Source organism: Somniosus microcephalus, chromosome 4 (assembly GCF_052327205.1).
Source record: "Somniosus microcephalus isolate GS21.2 chromosome 4, FLI_Smic_1.0, whole genome shotgun sequence".
NCBI lineage: Eukaryota > Metazoa > Chordata > Chondrichthyes > Squaliformes > Somniosidae > Somniosus > Somniosus microcephalus.
This window is the reverse complement of record NC_140990.1, coordinates 328563502-328577152: the sequence shown is the minus strand read 5'-3', so window position 1 is coordinate 328577152 and position 13651 is coordinate 328563502.

Sequence of the window (13651 nt, the reverse complement as noted above, 5' to 3'; positions counted from 1 at the left end):
GGGCTTCTACATCGGTACGGAGTTCAAGCGGAGACGACGGAGGATCGAGGCTCGCGATGGGAGGTCGAGTCAGCATCTAGCCCCGGGGTAACTGTCCGGAGATCATTGACCAACCCCGGGACGCTGACAAGTATAGGTGAAACCTATATGAAAACGGTGAACCAACTGGGCTGTGCGACGGAACCCATACGAAAATGGTAAAACAGTTGGTCTCTCCCCGCACCGGCTTCCAGGCCTGCTGACATCCAGCCTGTCCGTGACCTTCACCTCGAGGAAGAAGAGAGAGTGTCGCAGCCCGCAGCGCTGACCACATGGAGACAGGACGCCTGAAAGGATCAAAATGCAGACCTGTTTCAGAACTCTATACTTTCCAACTGAATTGGTGAGCATGATTCTGGCCCCTCACAATCTGATCTAGATAGGCTTAGGGGGTGGGCATTTAAAGGGTAATTTTAACAAGGAGTTTTTGTCCCTCGATGTTCCGTGTGTTTCCCCATTTCGTGATGACTTTTGTAAAGTATAATATGCCTGTATATATCTTAGCCAGTACTGTATTATGATTTGTTTTTCCCTCCCATGTACCTTATTGGTTTGCAGTTTGATTTGTTCCTTTATGCAATAAAGTTTCATTTCATTTCCATTAAACCTGGCCTCTAGAGCATTCTCTACATTGTAGTTCCTGCCTCAAAGTTCAGTGTCTAGAAGCTAAGGGGCGAGTGTGTTGAACCACTCAAGGTTTTACTGTGCAAGAGAGAGAGGCCTCTAGAGAGAGAAACCTCTGCGATATAAAACCCCTTACAGATAATGTCGATAGAAGACCTAAGAACGGCCTTGGTTAAGGCAAAAGGCATGGTATGCCTCGTAAGCCCAAAAGCAAGTCACATAGACTTTTTGCAAGAATCCAAAAATCTGATTCCTTGTGAAGTAGTTGTGGTACCAGCCACTGAACCCTCAGCGCCACCGAGCTATAGTGAGGCTTGGCCTGAAGGGGGGGTGGTGAAAGAAAGGGCAGCCAAGTTGGAGCAGGAGGAGGAACAACCCCTGGTAGTAAAGCCGGAGCCGGCACCAATGTGTCCTACTCGGCACCAGAGGTTCGGTCCCACCGCCACAAATGGCGCGGACGGACCCCACATGAACCTGCTCGTGGTGCCCCATGGTGCCCAACAACTCAGAGCAATGATAAGCCACCTCCCAAAACTCTGCGAGAAGGGAGATCCCTCAATCCATTTCAGGGAGGTAGAGGAAACAGCCGCCATCAATGATTGTGATGATCTTGAACAGGCAAAGATGCTGCTCTTCTCCCTGGTTAGCACAATCCTTCAGTGCCTCTCAGGTGGGAGTAAGAGGGGATGGACAGGGTATGTGGAACTCAGGGACGAGGTCTTGGAGGTTCTGGGAGTGGACGACGGTAATCCATTCCTCCGTGTGGAAGGGACTATGCAGCTAACTGGAGAACCCCCGCGGGTTTTCACAGAAAGGCTGTGGCCAGTGTATCGGCGCAGTTGTCCGGGCATGCCTGAACGGGCCGCAATGAACGCCGAACAGCGGGTTCATTGGCTCCGTTGTCTGGTTGCTAACAGTTTGCCCCAGATAAGGGCCCTAGCCAAATCGTGGTTTGACCCACAAGGTCCCGGTATCATGGAGGAGACCGTGCTCCGACAGCTTAACATTGCTTACAAGAATTGTAGAAGTCAGGAGACACCTCCCTCTGAGGGAAAAGTGCATGAGGCAAAACCCACAGCCCCAAGCAAGAAGGAGTGGCGTCAGGAGGGGAATCGCCCTGCCCAAGCCAAGCTCAATTGTTACGGGTGTGGGAAGGATGGACATTGGCGCAGGGACTGTAAAAATCCGTGGAAGGATAATAAGGGAAAAGCTCCCGTAGCCCAAGCCCAAGCCCAGACCGCCACCCCAGCACGAGTCCAGGTCCAAGGCGCAGCCCCTGCCCCTGAAAGAGGAACTGGTGCAGCTATGGATCCCGCTGCAATAGAGTCAATTATAGAGACAATGCGGTCTCTTATGATAGAGCAGGGGAGGATTGCTGTCGCCACCGGTCCTGTCGTTCCTGCAGCCCCGACCGCTGCACCCAAATGACTAGAGCCGGCGCAGCCCGTCTACCTGTGCGCGCTGCGATATGATGTATGGAAAAGACCCATCGTGGAGATGGAGGTGGAGGAGGTACAGGGGACCTATCTATTGGATACGGGGGCATCGTGCACCATGATCCACTCAGATAACCCTACCACCTCACCTCTGTCCACCAGGGTTCCATATATGCTATCGGGCTTCACAGGTGAAGAACAGGCTCTCCATTCGTTTAGGACCACTCCGCACCATGTGGAAGTGTACCCTAATGAAGTGGGAGACAGGGGGTGGAAAGGGGGTCCTTGGGTCCGATTTCCTAGTAGAACACGGGATTCTCGTGGATCTTAGAAATCATTGTCTCTGGGGAGCGAGTACGGGAGAGAAAGGAAAAGAGGGTTTCAAGGTGAAACCAAAGAAGGCACGGGTCGGTCGGCAGGAAATAAAATTCCTAGGTCTGACCATCCGCGCTGGAGAGAGAGCCATAGAAGAGGCTAGACGGGAGTCGGTGCAAGACTCACCGGTCCCCGCCACCAGTCCCATGGTATATGCAGTGAAGTTGCCCCGGCGCACTAAATGGTTTCACATCAACCAGTGCAAGCTGTTTAAGCCGGGTGCAAAAGAGCCAACAACCGGTGCCAGGTCTGAGGGTAAAAATCCTCAGCCTGAGGCGTGCAATAAGTCACAGACCACACAGGCTGGAACCGCAGCCTGCTTGAAGGGAAAAGCTGGCCCGCCCACCTGGGAGGTTTCCCCATTGGCCTGGGACTCGGACAAGGAGGAGCCCGAAGACTAAGGCCCTCCCCCTGATCCAAACGCCATCGGTGGGGAGCCCGAACAGCTAGGCCCTGCCCCTGACACGATTCTGGAGGAGGTGGAGTCGGAGGACGGAGATCCCGCCCTCGACTCAGGCGCAGGGGAGGTAGAACTTGGGGTCGGAGATTCTCCACCTGCAGGGACAGGTAGGGAGAAGTCGTCTGCCACAGACCCAAATCCCAAAGGGGCGGAGCCTGAGGGAAGGGAGCCGAAGCCGGCAGTCGTGGAGGAGCCACGGGCTGTGAGGGCTAAAGTACCAACCACAGGTGCACTCGCTAAGGGAGCCTCGCCCAAGGCACCCTCTCGCAGGTCGTCTCGGACGCCTCAGCCAAGAAAAACCTGGCCAGATTCCCCCTACCCCAGCAGACACCAACTTGGCAAATCCCTGGAAAAACGCAGTCCCCAATTGGCAGCAAAAGGCTGCGAGGGACCCAAGCTACAGGTCAATGCAGCCCCGCCACAGGGAGCGGTGAGCTGCAGTCCAAACAGGGATTAGGCAAGCCGTCCGGGGACGGGCGGCGTTGTACATAAATTAAGTTTAAGTTCAGTTAAGTTTAAATGTGTAATTTTTAAGATGATAGTGTGTATAAGTAATAGTTTTGGAATCTGCCCAGCGTGTGTGTTGTTTTGGATCGAGTTCGAAAGACCCGATCATGCCTTCACCTAGGCCAGAATCTCTCGGGAGCCTGGCTGTATCGTTTAATTTGTTACAGGAACCAAAGGATAATGAAGAAGATTCTCGTCGCGTTCGTGGTGATCGGGTGTAGTCTGGCCTATCGAGGCTACACCAAGGACTCCATCGTGTATGGCTGTTCCGGGGACACAGCCCCCATCGCGACCGATGGGACGGGAAGACGGGACGTTGAAGAAACAGCCACCTATTTCCACGAAGGGAGGTGGCCAGGATGGCTGGGGTCGAACTAGAACATAAGAACATAAGAACATAAGAAATAGGAGCAGGAGTAGGCCAATCGGCCCCTCGAGCCTGCTCCACCATTCAATAAGATCATGGCTGATCTGATCCTAACCTCAAATCTTCTATCACTCTGCATCCACCCGAACCCATGTGATCTCCCGGGAGAGGCGAAAAACCAGATAAAGACCCAATGGCCAATTTGGGAGAAAAAAATCTGGGAAATTCCTCTCCGACCCATCTAGGCGATCGAAATTCTTCCAGGAGATCACTCTGTCCCTATATTTTCTACAGTACTTACCTTCTGTAAAGGCGATCTCCACCCCAGCCAGGAACAGGAATAAAACCATCTCCTGAAATCTAACAGAATTAGAACACAGTAGGAGCAGAACAAGGCTACACGGCCCCTGGGCCCGCTCCACTACCCACAGGGCCATGACCATTCCGAACCCAGACTCATGTCCAATTTCCTGCCCGCTCCCCGTAACCCTTTATTCCCTTTACTTCTAGGAAACTATCTATTTCTGTTTTAAATTTATTTAATGATGTAGCTTCCACAGCTTTCTGGGGCAGCAAATTCCACAAACCTACCACCCTCTGAGTGAAGAAGTTTCTCCTCATCTCAGTTTTGAATGAGCAGCCCCTTATTTTAAGATTATGCCCCCTAGTTCTAGTTTCACCCATCATTGGGAACATCCTCACCGCATCCACCCGATCAAGCCCCTTCACAATCTTATATGTTTCAATAAGATCGCCTCTCATTCTTCTGAACTCCAATGAGTAGAGTCCCAATCTACTCAACCTCTCCTCATATGACCACCCCCTCATCCCCGGGATTAACCGAGTGAACCTTCTTTGTACTGACTCGAGAGCAAGTATGTCTTTTCTTAAGTATGGACACCAAAACTGTATGCAGTATTCCAGGTGCGGCCTCACCAATACCTTGTACAACTGCAGCAATACCTCCCTGTTTTTATATTCCAACCCCCTAGCAATAAAAGCCAACATTCCATTGGCCTTCTTAATCACTTGCTGCACCTGCATACTAACTTTTTGAGTTTTGTGCACCAGGACCCCCAGATCCCTTTGTACTACAGTACTCTACAGAATACTCCAGCCAGTCATGTTTTGCATACAGAGAGACTTCTCTAATGTGTCCCAGGGTGAGGATCATCGCGCCCAGAGTCAGCGTCACTGTCGGGAAGAAGATCTGTTTAGAATGCTACGGACGTGTTCCTTTGGACAGATGGTGGTGGTTGCGCAAATTGAGCAAAACCATGAAGAACTCCACGGTCGAGTGGGAGCGACTGGGTAACAATACCCATCGGACTATTACGGGGACTCATGGGGGGTTGATTGTTTGTTGGGACCAATGGTGGGAACCAGATGAGGGGATTTACATCTGTATGTGGGGTTCAGAACGCGTCTGCCCCACAGGCGTCTCCATCTTTTTCCAAAGACAGTGGCAGGATGCTGGAAAAGGGATGAGGTGGGACATCAGCACATGGGCGTGCGGAGTCCCATACTTTCAGATCCCAGTAAATGCCACTGAGCTCATCACCCGCCCCCGCAAGCCCCTGCCCACGATTCCGGTAGCCAAAGCCCGCAAGGAAGGGTGCCCCACCATGACCAAAGGACCCGGGAAAGGATTGGTATTAGCGCCCACAGGTCAGGTGCTGTACCAAGGGGTGCACTACGCAGTGGCCTCGGTGATTTTAAACCTCACCGAGGTGTGATTGCCAGCGTGGTGCCCCAAGGAAACGGAGCAGTTGTACCAGGTCCTGTTAACAAACATGTTCAGACAGTTTTATGAGTTCGACTTTGCCGATGTCGACAGAGCCGGACTGTACACCACACCACATGAGGTCTTGGACAGGGTAGGGAGACAAAGAAGGGGTACAGTAAATGATATTTTTACCGCTTTTAACACAAGGACTTCCGTCATCAACACTCTGGACGACATGGAGCTGCAGACTCAGATCAATGATTTAAAAGGGCGGTTAAGAAAGATACTGACGGATGAGAATAAGGTAGTGGGTTCTGAGTTAAATGAGGGCCAGGCCATGACACTACACTTAAAATAAATTGTAGCTGAGCTGGAGAAACACGCTAAAACGGTAAATGCTCTCATCAGGGAGGATCGGAATGCGTCAGATCAGGCTGCGCAGAACGAAGCTCACAATATATATAAATGATCTGGATCAGGGAATTGGATGCAATATTTCCAAATTCGCTGACGACACCAAACTAGGAGGAGGGGTGGGCTCTGATGAGGATGTCAGGAGGCTACAGTGCGATTTGGACAGGTTGGGGGAATGGGCGGATACGTGGCAGATGCACTATAATGTGGATAAATGCGAGGTTATCCACTTTGGGGGTAAAAACAGGAGGGTAGATTATTATCTAAATGGCAATAGATTGGGAGATGGGGAAGTGCAGAGGGACCTGGGTGTTCTTGTGCACCAGTCACTGAAGGAGAGCATGCAGGTGCAACAGGCGATTAAGAAGGCAAATGGTATGTTGGCCTTCATATCAAGGGGGTTCGAGTATAGGAATAGGGATACCTTACTACAGCTGTACAAGGTGCTGGTGAGACCGCATCTGGAGTATTGTGTACAGTTTTGGTCGCCCCATCTGCGGAAGGATGTTCTTGCCATGGAAAGAGTGCAGCGGCGATTCACCAGGCTGATACCTGGAATGGCGGGAATGACCTACGAGGAGAGATTGAATAGTTTGGGCTTGTACTCACTGGAGTTTAGAAGATTGAGAGGGGATCTCATCGAAACATATAAAATTATGGCAGGCCTGGACAGGCTGAATTCAGAGAGAATGTTTCCAATGGCAGGGGAGCACAGAACCAGGGGCCACAGTCTAAAAATAGCGGGCAAATCATTTAAAACAGAGATGAGGAAGAATTTCTTCACTCAAAGAGTGGTGAGCCTGTGGAATTCCCTGCCACAGAGGGCTGTGAAGGCTAATTCAATAAATATTTTCAAGAGAGAATTGGATATATTTCTGAAGGCTAAGGGGATTAAGGGTTACGGAGAAAAGGCGGGGACGGGGTACTGAACTGGTAAGATCAGCTAAGATCTCAGACGAAGATCAGCCATGATCTCATTGAATGGCGGAGCAGGCTCGAAGGGCCGAATGGCCTACTCCTGTTCCTATCTCTATGTAACTATGTAACTATGAAGCGTGCATGCTGTACGGGGCGTGGTTACTGGGCGAGGGCCGCAGTAATCTGGAGGATTTAAAACAAGGTTTGGTCCCCTCCTGGATCAGCAACAAGCACCTCACAGCCCTCCACCCTTTTGAGAATGCATTGAGTCCGTGCCAGCTCAGACTAGCTTCAGAAGCCTACCCAGTCCCAATGGACTGTGGACGGTCTAATCACACCATTATGGGTATAGTGGTAAGAATGCCGGTAATGGGAAAAACAGCTAAACCCGCCCCGGTATACAGACTGGAGAACATTGGAGTCATTCAGGGGGGTGCACACATTCGCTACACAGCGGTCCCACCGTACGTCATTCGATGGGAGTATGCTATGACGGGTACCGACCTCATGGGGTGCCGGAGCCATGGAGCACACATCATCCTGTTTCCCCAGCACTTGAATGCCTATTCGAAACCACAGTGCGGGTTCAGAACTGCTGGCGCGAAGCCTATAAATTGCACCATGGGGGCAATGGCACAAGGCCATGTGCCCCCGCAGGTGGCATATTTCGGAGGTGGGACATACTGTGTCACCACTGCAGCGCCCCACTACCAACATGGACAGCATGGCTGGTGTCCGGCCAGTGACAGCAGTTTCTGCTTCAAACCCAAGGCGGAAGTTCAAGTGGCCCAAGAGCGAATTGTCCCCATTCCTGAACCTTCCACTGTTCACATCTGTTAAAGAAAATTTCACCAATCTGCAACGATTCATTGCACATTTTGGCTATATCATTCCCCCTCTCCCTGAACACCTCACCAAGATATTAAAAGCCGTTGCCGTTTCACAGAAACATTTTTACACGCTGGAGCAGAAGTAATTAGAAATAGGGGCAGACATACTAGATATAGTGATCCCACAGTGGTGGGACCTGTTCACTAATATAGAAGTCCCTTCTTGGATTAGGATAGCCTCCCACATCCTTGTAGTGTGTCAGGTTTTTATTGTGATTTATTTACTGTTTGTACACTGTAAAAAGGTCAGACATTCGCAGAAGTATGAGAACAGAGGAGAATGGAGGGAGCATTATGTGCGGGTAGATGAGGAGACACCCGTTTAGATTTCTGCTGCTGTGTATAAAGTTCAAGTTTCCCACCCTCCTCTATGTTTGATGTTTGTTCATGTGCAATTTTGTGTGTACTTTATTTTTATTATTGAAGTTCATGAAGTGAGTTGTTGTTAATAAAAGATAATGGGTACGAACCAGGTGGTGTAGGGGCATTAGGCCCCCGCTCCACGCCTGGAAATGAATGTGTCAGATTTTAAATCCAATGTATTGCCATCTATAGATGCTTAATGTACACTGTAGGTTTTCTGAAATGGGAAAAACATGTGTCGTGGGGCATAGATAGGTAAATACAGGGGATGGTTTGATTGTGGAGAGTCAGAAAATTTTGCTCACCCAGAATTATGATACTTCAAGCAAGTTATAGTATCATCAGGGGGGACTGTAAGATTTGCAAAATTGAACATTGTCCTATAAGGGTCCTTTGGCAGAAGAGGCTTTAATTTTAAAGACTGTTTTAAAAGAAGTCCAGAAAAAGTGGCATACAAAATGTCCGCCAGACCCCGTGACCAGCTTTTTGGACACTTTAAAATGGTTCCTGCAGTCCCCAGACAGCATTTGTGGATTCAGCCCACAGTAAGTTCTGGAAGGCCGTTTCGGAGAAAACGAAACCAGACAGAACCACATACATATGGATTGGATGCAGATCCAGTCAGATCGGCCTGTAGATAAAGGCCATCTATATGTTTACCCAGACAAAGGGAAACAGTTTTATATTCATAGGGGGAGCATCAAAGACCCATTAAAGACATCAAGAAGACATTCAAAACAATACAGGGTCATTCCAGACCAGAGATGGCCGTTACCGGCCATCCCAAAGTAGTTTAAAATATAATAACTACCCCGTTGTGATACCAGCCCGCCAAAAGTTAAACAAAGACTAACCTTGATTTGGCGGGAGATAAAGGCCTTTTTTGAGAAGTATACCTGGGAGACCCGGGGTAGCGATCGAGGTTCTGAAGAGGTTCACAGGATCCGGGGCTTCAGCTGGGCTTCTACATCGGTACAGAGTTCAAGCGGAGATGACGGAGGATCGAGGTTCGAGATGGGAGGTCGAGTCAGCATCTAGCCCCGGGGTAACTGTCGGGAGATCATCGACCAACCCTGGGACGCTGACAAGTATAGGTGAAACCTATATGAAAACGGTGAACCAACTGGGCTGTGCGACGGAACCCATACGAAAATGGTAAAACAGTTGGTCTCTCCCCGCACCGGCTTCCAGGCCTGCTGACATCCAGCCTGTCCGTGACCTTCACCTCGAGGAAGAAGAGAGAGTGTCGCAGCCCACAGCACTGACCACGTGGAGACAGGACACCTGAAACGATCAAAACGCAGACCTGTTTCAGAACTCTATACTTTCCAACTGGATTGGTGAGCATTGGAGAGGATGAGTAGATTGGGACTCTACTCATTGGAGTTCAGAAGAATGAGAGGCGATCTTATTGAAACATATAAGATTGTGAAAGGGTTGGATCGGGTGGGTGCGGGGAGGATGTTCCCGATGATGGGTGAAACTAGAACTAGGTGGCATAGTCTTAGAATAAGGGGCTGCTCTTTCAAAACTGAGATGAGGAGGAACTACTTCACTCAGGGGGTGGTAGGTCCATGGAATATGCTGCCCCAAAAAGCTGTAGAAGCTACATCATTACATAAATTTAAAACAGAAATAGACAGTTTCCTAGAAGTAAAGGGAATTAAGGGTTACGGGGAGCGGGCAGGAATTTGGACATGAGTCTAGTTTTGGATCGGACATGGCCCTGTGGGTAGCGGAACGGGCCCAGTGGCCATGTAGCCTGATCCTGCTCCTATTTCGTGTGTCTAATTCTGTTAGATTCAGGAGATGGTTCTGTGATAGTAGATTGGCGGTTAGGATCAGATCAGCCATGATCTTATTGAATGGCGGAGCAGGCTCGAGGGGCCGATTGGCCTACTCCTGCTCCTATTTCTTATGTTCTTATGTTCTCATGTTCTGGCCCCTCACAACCTGATCTAGATAGATAGCAAAATGCTGCAGATGTTGGAAATCCGAAATAACAACAGAAAATGCTGGAAAAACTCAGCAGATCAGGCAACATCCGTGGAGAGAAATTTGAGTTGACGTTTCGGGTCAAACCCTTCTTCAAAACTGGAAAGAAAAGAAAATAGATCGAAAGCAGGGCTGCGATCGGACAAAAGAAGTGAAAGAAACGAAAGAGCTAGAAGAGATGGTAATAGGCTGAGATTAGGTGTAAAGTGTACTGGCAGGTCAAGAGATAGCTGCCAGGTGTGAGAGAGAAACAAAAGGAAAGGGGGTGGGGGGGAAAGGAGTGGAAAAATTACAAGAAAAAATGTGTAACAGGGGCCAAGGTTATGATCTGAAATTGTTGAACTCGATATTGAGTCCTGAAGGCTGCAGAGTGCCTAATCGGAAGTTGAGGTGCTGTTCCTCGAGTTTACGTTGAGCTTCTGTGGAACAATACAAGAGGCCAAGGACAGTGAGGTCCGAGTGGGAATGGAGTGGTGAATTAAAATGACAGGCGACCGGAAGCTCGGGGTCACCCTTACGGACTGAACGAAGGTGTTCCGCAAAGCGGTCACCCAATCTGAGTTTGGACTCCACAATGTAGAGGAGACCGCATCATGAGCAGCGAATACAGTATACTAGATTGCGAGAAGTACAAGTAAATCGCTGTTTCACCTGGAAGGGGTGTTTGGGGCCCTGGACAGTGGGAAGGGGGGAGGTATAGGGGCAGGTGTTACATCTCCTCCGCTTGCACGGGAAGGTGCCAGGCGAAGGGGAAGGGCTGTTTGGGGTGATAGAGGAGTGGACCAGGGTGTCTCAGAGGGAGTGGTCCCTACGGAATGCTGAAAGGGGAGGGGAGGGGAAGATACATTCCGATTAGGCACTCTGCAGCCTTCCGGACTCAATATCGAGTTCAACAATTTCAGATCATAACCTTGGCCCCTGTTACACATTTTTTCTTGTAATTTTTCCACTCCTTTCCCCCCCCCCCCTTTCCTTTTGTTTCTCTCTCACACCTGGCAGCTATCTCTTGACCTGCCAGTACACTTTACACCTAATCTCAGCCTATTACCATCTCGTCTAGCTCTTTCGTTTCTTTCACTTCTTTTGTCCGATCGCAGCCCTGCTTTCGATCTATTTTCATTTCTTTCCAGTTTTGAAGAAGGGTTCGACCCGAAACGTCAACTCAAATTTCTCTCCACGGATGTTGCCTGACCTGCTGAGTTTTTCCAGCATTTTCTGTTGTTATTTCTGATCTAGATAGGCTTAGCGGGTGGGCATTTAAAGGGTAATTTTAACAAGGAGTTGTTGTCCCTCGATGCTCAGTGTGTTTCCCCATTTCGTGATGACTTTTGTAAAGTATAATATGCCTGTATATATCTTAGCTAGTACTGCATTATGATTTGTTTTTCCCTCCCATGTACCTTATTCGTTTGCAGTTTGATTTGTTCCTTTATGCAATAAAGTTTCATTTTGTTTCCATTAAACCTGGCCTATAGAGTTTTCTCTGCATTGTAGTTCCTGCCTCAAAGTCCAGTGTCTAGAACCTAAGGGGCAAGTGGGTCGAACCACTAACGGTTTTACTGTGCAAGAGAGAGAGGCCTCTAGAGAGAGAAACCTCTGCGATCTAAAACCCCTTACAGAGGCTTATGTATTAAAGATAGATCAAGAGAAAGCCTTTGATAGGGTCTCTCATGAGTTTTTATTGAAGCTTTTGGAAGCGTTTGGTTTCGGGGAAAATTTCATTGAGTGGATAAGGATTTTTTATTCAAACATATTTGGCTGTGTTAAATGTAATGTTTTTTTATCCAAGTATTTTCCGATACAGAGATCAGTGAGACAGGGTTGTCCCCTGTCCCCATTGTTGTACACATTGGTAGCAGAACCATTAGGTTACATGATGCGAAAGCAACAAGGTGTAGTTGGGATTGTGGTTCCCAGTTCTGGGCTGGTGTCGGTGATACACCAATATGCAGATGACACAACCTTAACATTGAGAAATGGGGAGTCAGTGAGGAAAGCTATGGATGTAGTGCAGGAATATTGTGGAGCTTCAGGAGCCAGAGTGAATTATAGTAAGTCCCAATGCCTGGTTGCAGGAAGGGGTAGGGGGGGATGGTTGGAGGAAAGTCCCTTTAAGGTGGTGGAGGTTTTGGAAGTGCTGGGGGTGCACATGGGGTACAAGAAAGACAGGGATGAAGTGGATCAATTAAATTGGGAACCGAAGGTTATGAAAATTAAAAAGATTTTGGGAAGATGGGAAAGTAGGTGGTTAAAAGTGCAAGGAAGAGCGACAGTGGTGTCTGCTCTCCTGCTATCTAAGCTATGGTACTTATTGACAGTGGAGGATATTCCTGAGTGGGCGGAAAAGTCCATCCGAGAGGCTTGTGTGAGGTTTTTATGGGAAGGGAAACCAGCCTTGGTGGCTTACAATACCATCATTGGACAGAGAAATCAGGGAGGACTCAATTTCCCAGACATTGATTTGAAGAAAAAATCCTTTAGAGTCAAATGGGTGAAGAGATTTCTTCAGAAGTCAAATACATGTTTTTGGAAGAGTTGTTCTGAACATTTTTTTAAATGAGTTGTAATAGGAGGGCAGGGGATATTGTATATGGAATACAATAATATGTTTTTGAAATCGATTAAACTTCTCCCTAGGTTTTATATGGGGTTTGTAGAAACTTGGGCCCAATTTTTTTAAAGTGTGCAGTTTATGCCCAAGGGTGCTGAGGAATTTTTAGAAGAGCCCTTATTTTTGAACAGGTGGGTCAACATCAAAGGAGAGGTTGTATTTAATCAAGCTTTTATAAAAGCTGGTATTACATGTGTGAAAGATGTATTATACGAGGTAATTCCAGGTTGGTTGCCAGAAGCGATAGTGAGGTACATGGTGTGGGAGGAGGATCTGGAGGTAGAGGAAAAAGCAATAGGGATCATGTATGAGAAGATTGTGAGGGCAATGCCACAGGATTGGATGGAAGAAATAAATGCGGAAATCTCCAAAGGAAGTAAAATGCATCCCGCTTTTCCAAGCTTTCTGTTGGAGAAAGGGGGAGAGTTGGTCCAATTTGACAACTGTAATACTCGAGATTTCTATGAGGTATTCAGAGAATGGAGATTCAAGACACCTGCTGGTCAGGAGTTTTGGCAGAGTATATACCCACAGCTGGACTTCAACAGGATTTGGAAGGGAGTGTGGGCAAATTTTAAATGTCCAGAGTGGATTGAACTGGATTTCAAATTGGCTCATAACTGGATTTTTACCATGACGGTCTTGTGCAAGATTGGATGAGTGGAGGGGGCAACTTGCCCAGTGTGTGGGACACGGGATGGGACTCTGTCCCATTTACTGGTATTATGTCCACAGTTAAATGATATTAAGTACTATGTTCGACAGTTGTGTGAAGTTTTTTTGCTGGGTGGGGACCGAAGAGCGAGAATGGGAATCCCATGGGACTCAATTTTGAGATGGGGATTGCAGGAGAGTCTGCCCGAGTCTAGCGGAGCGGCAATTCATTTAATGTTCAGTTTCGCTAGATTCGTGATTGTGCAAAGAAG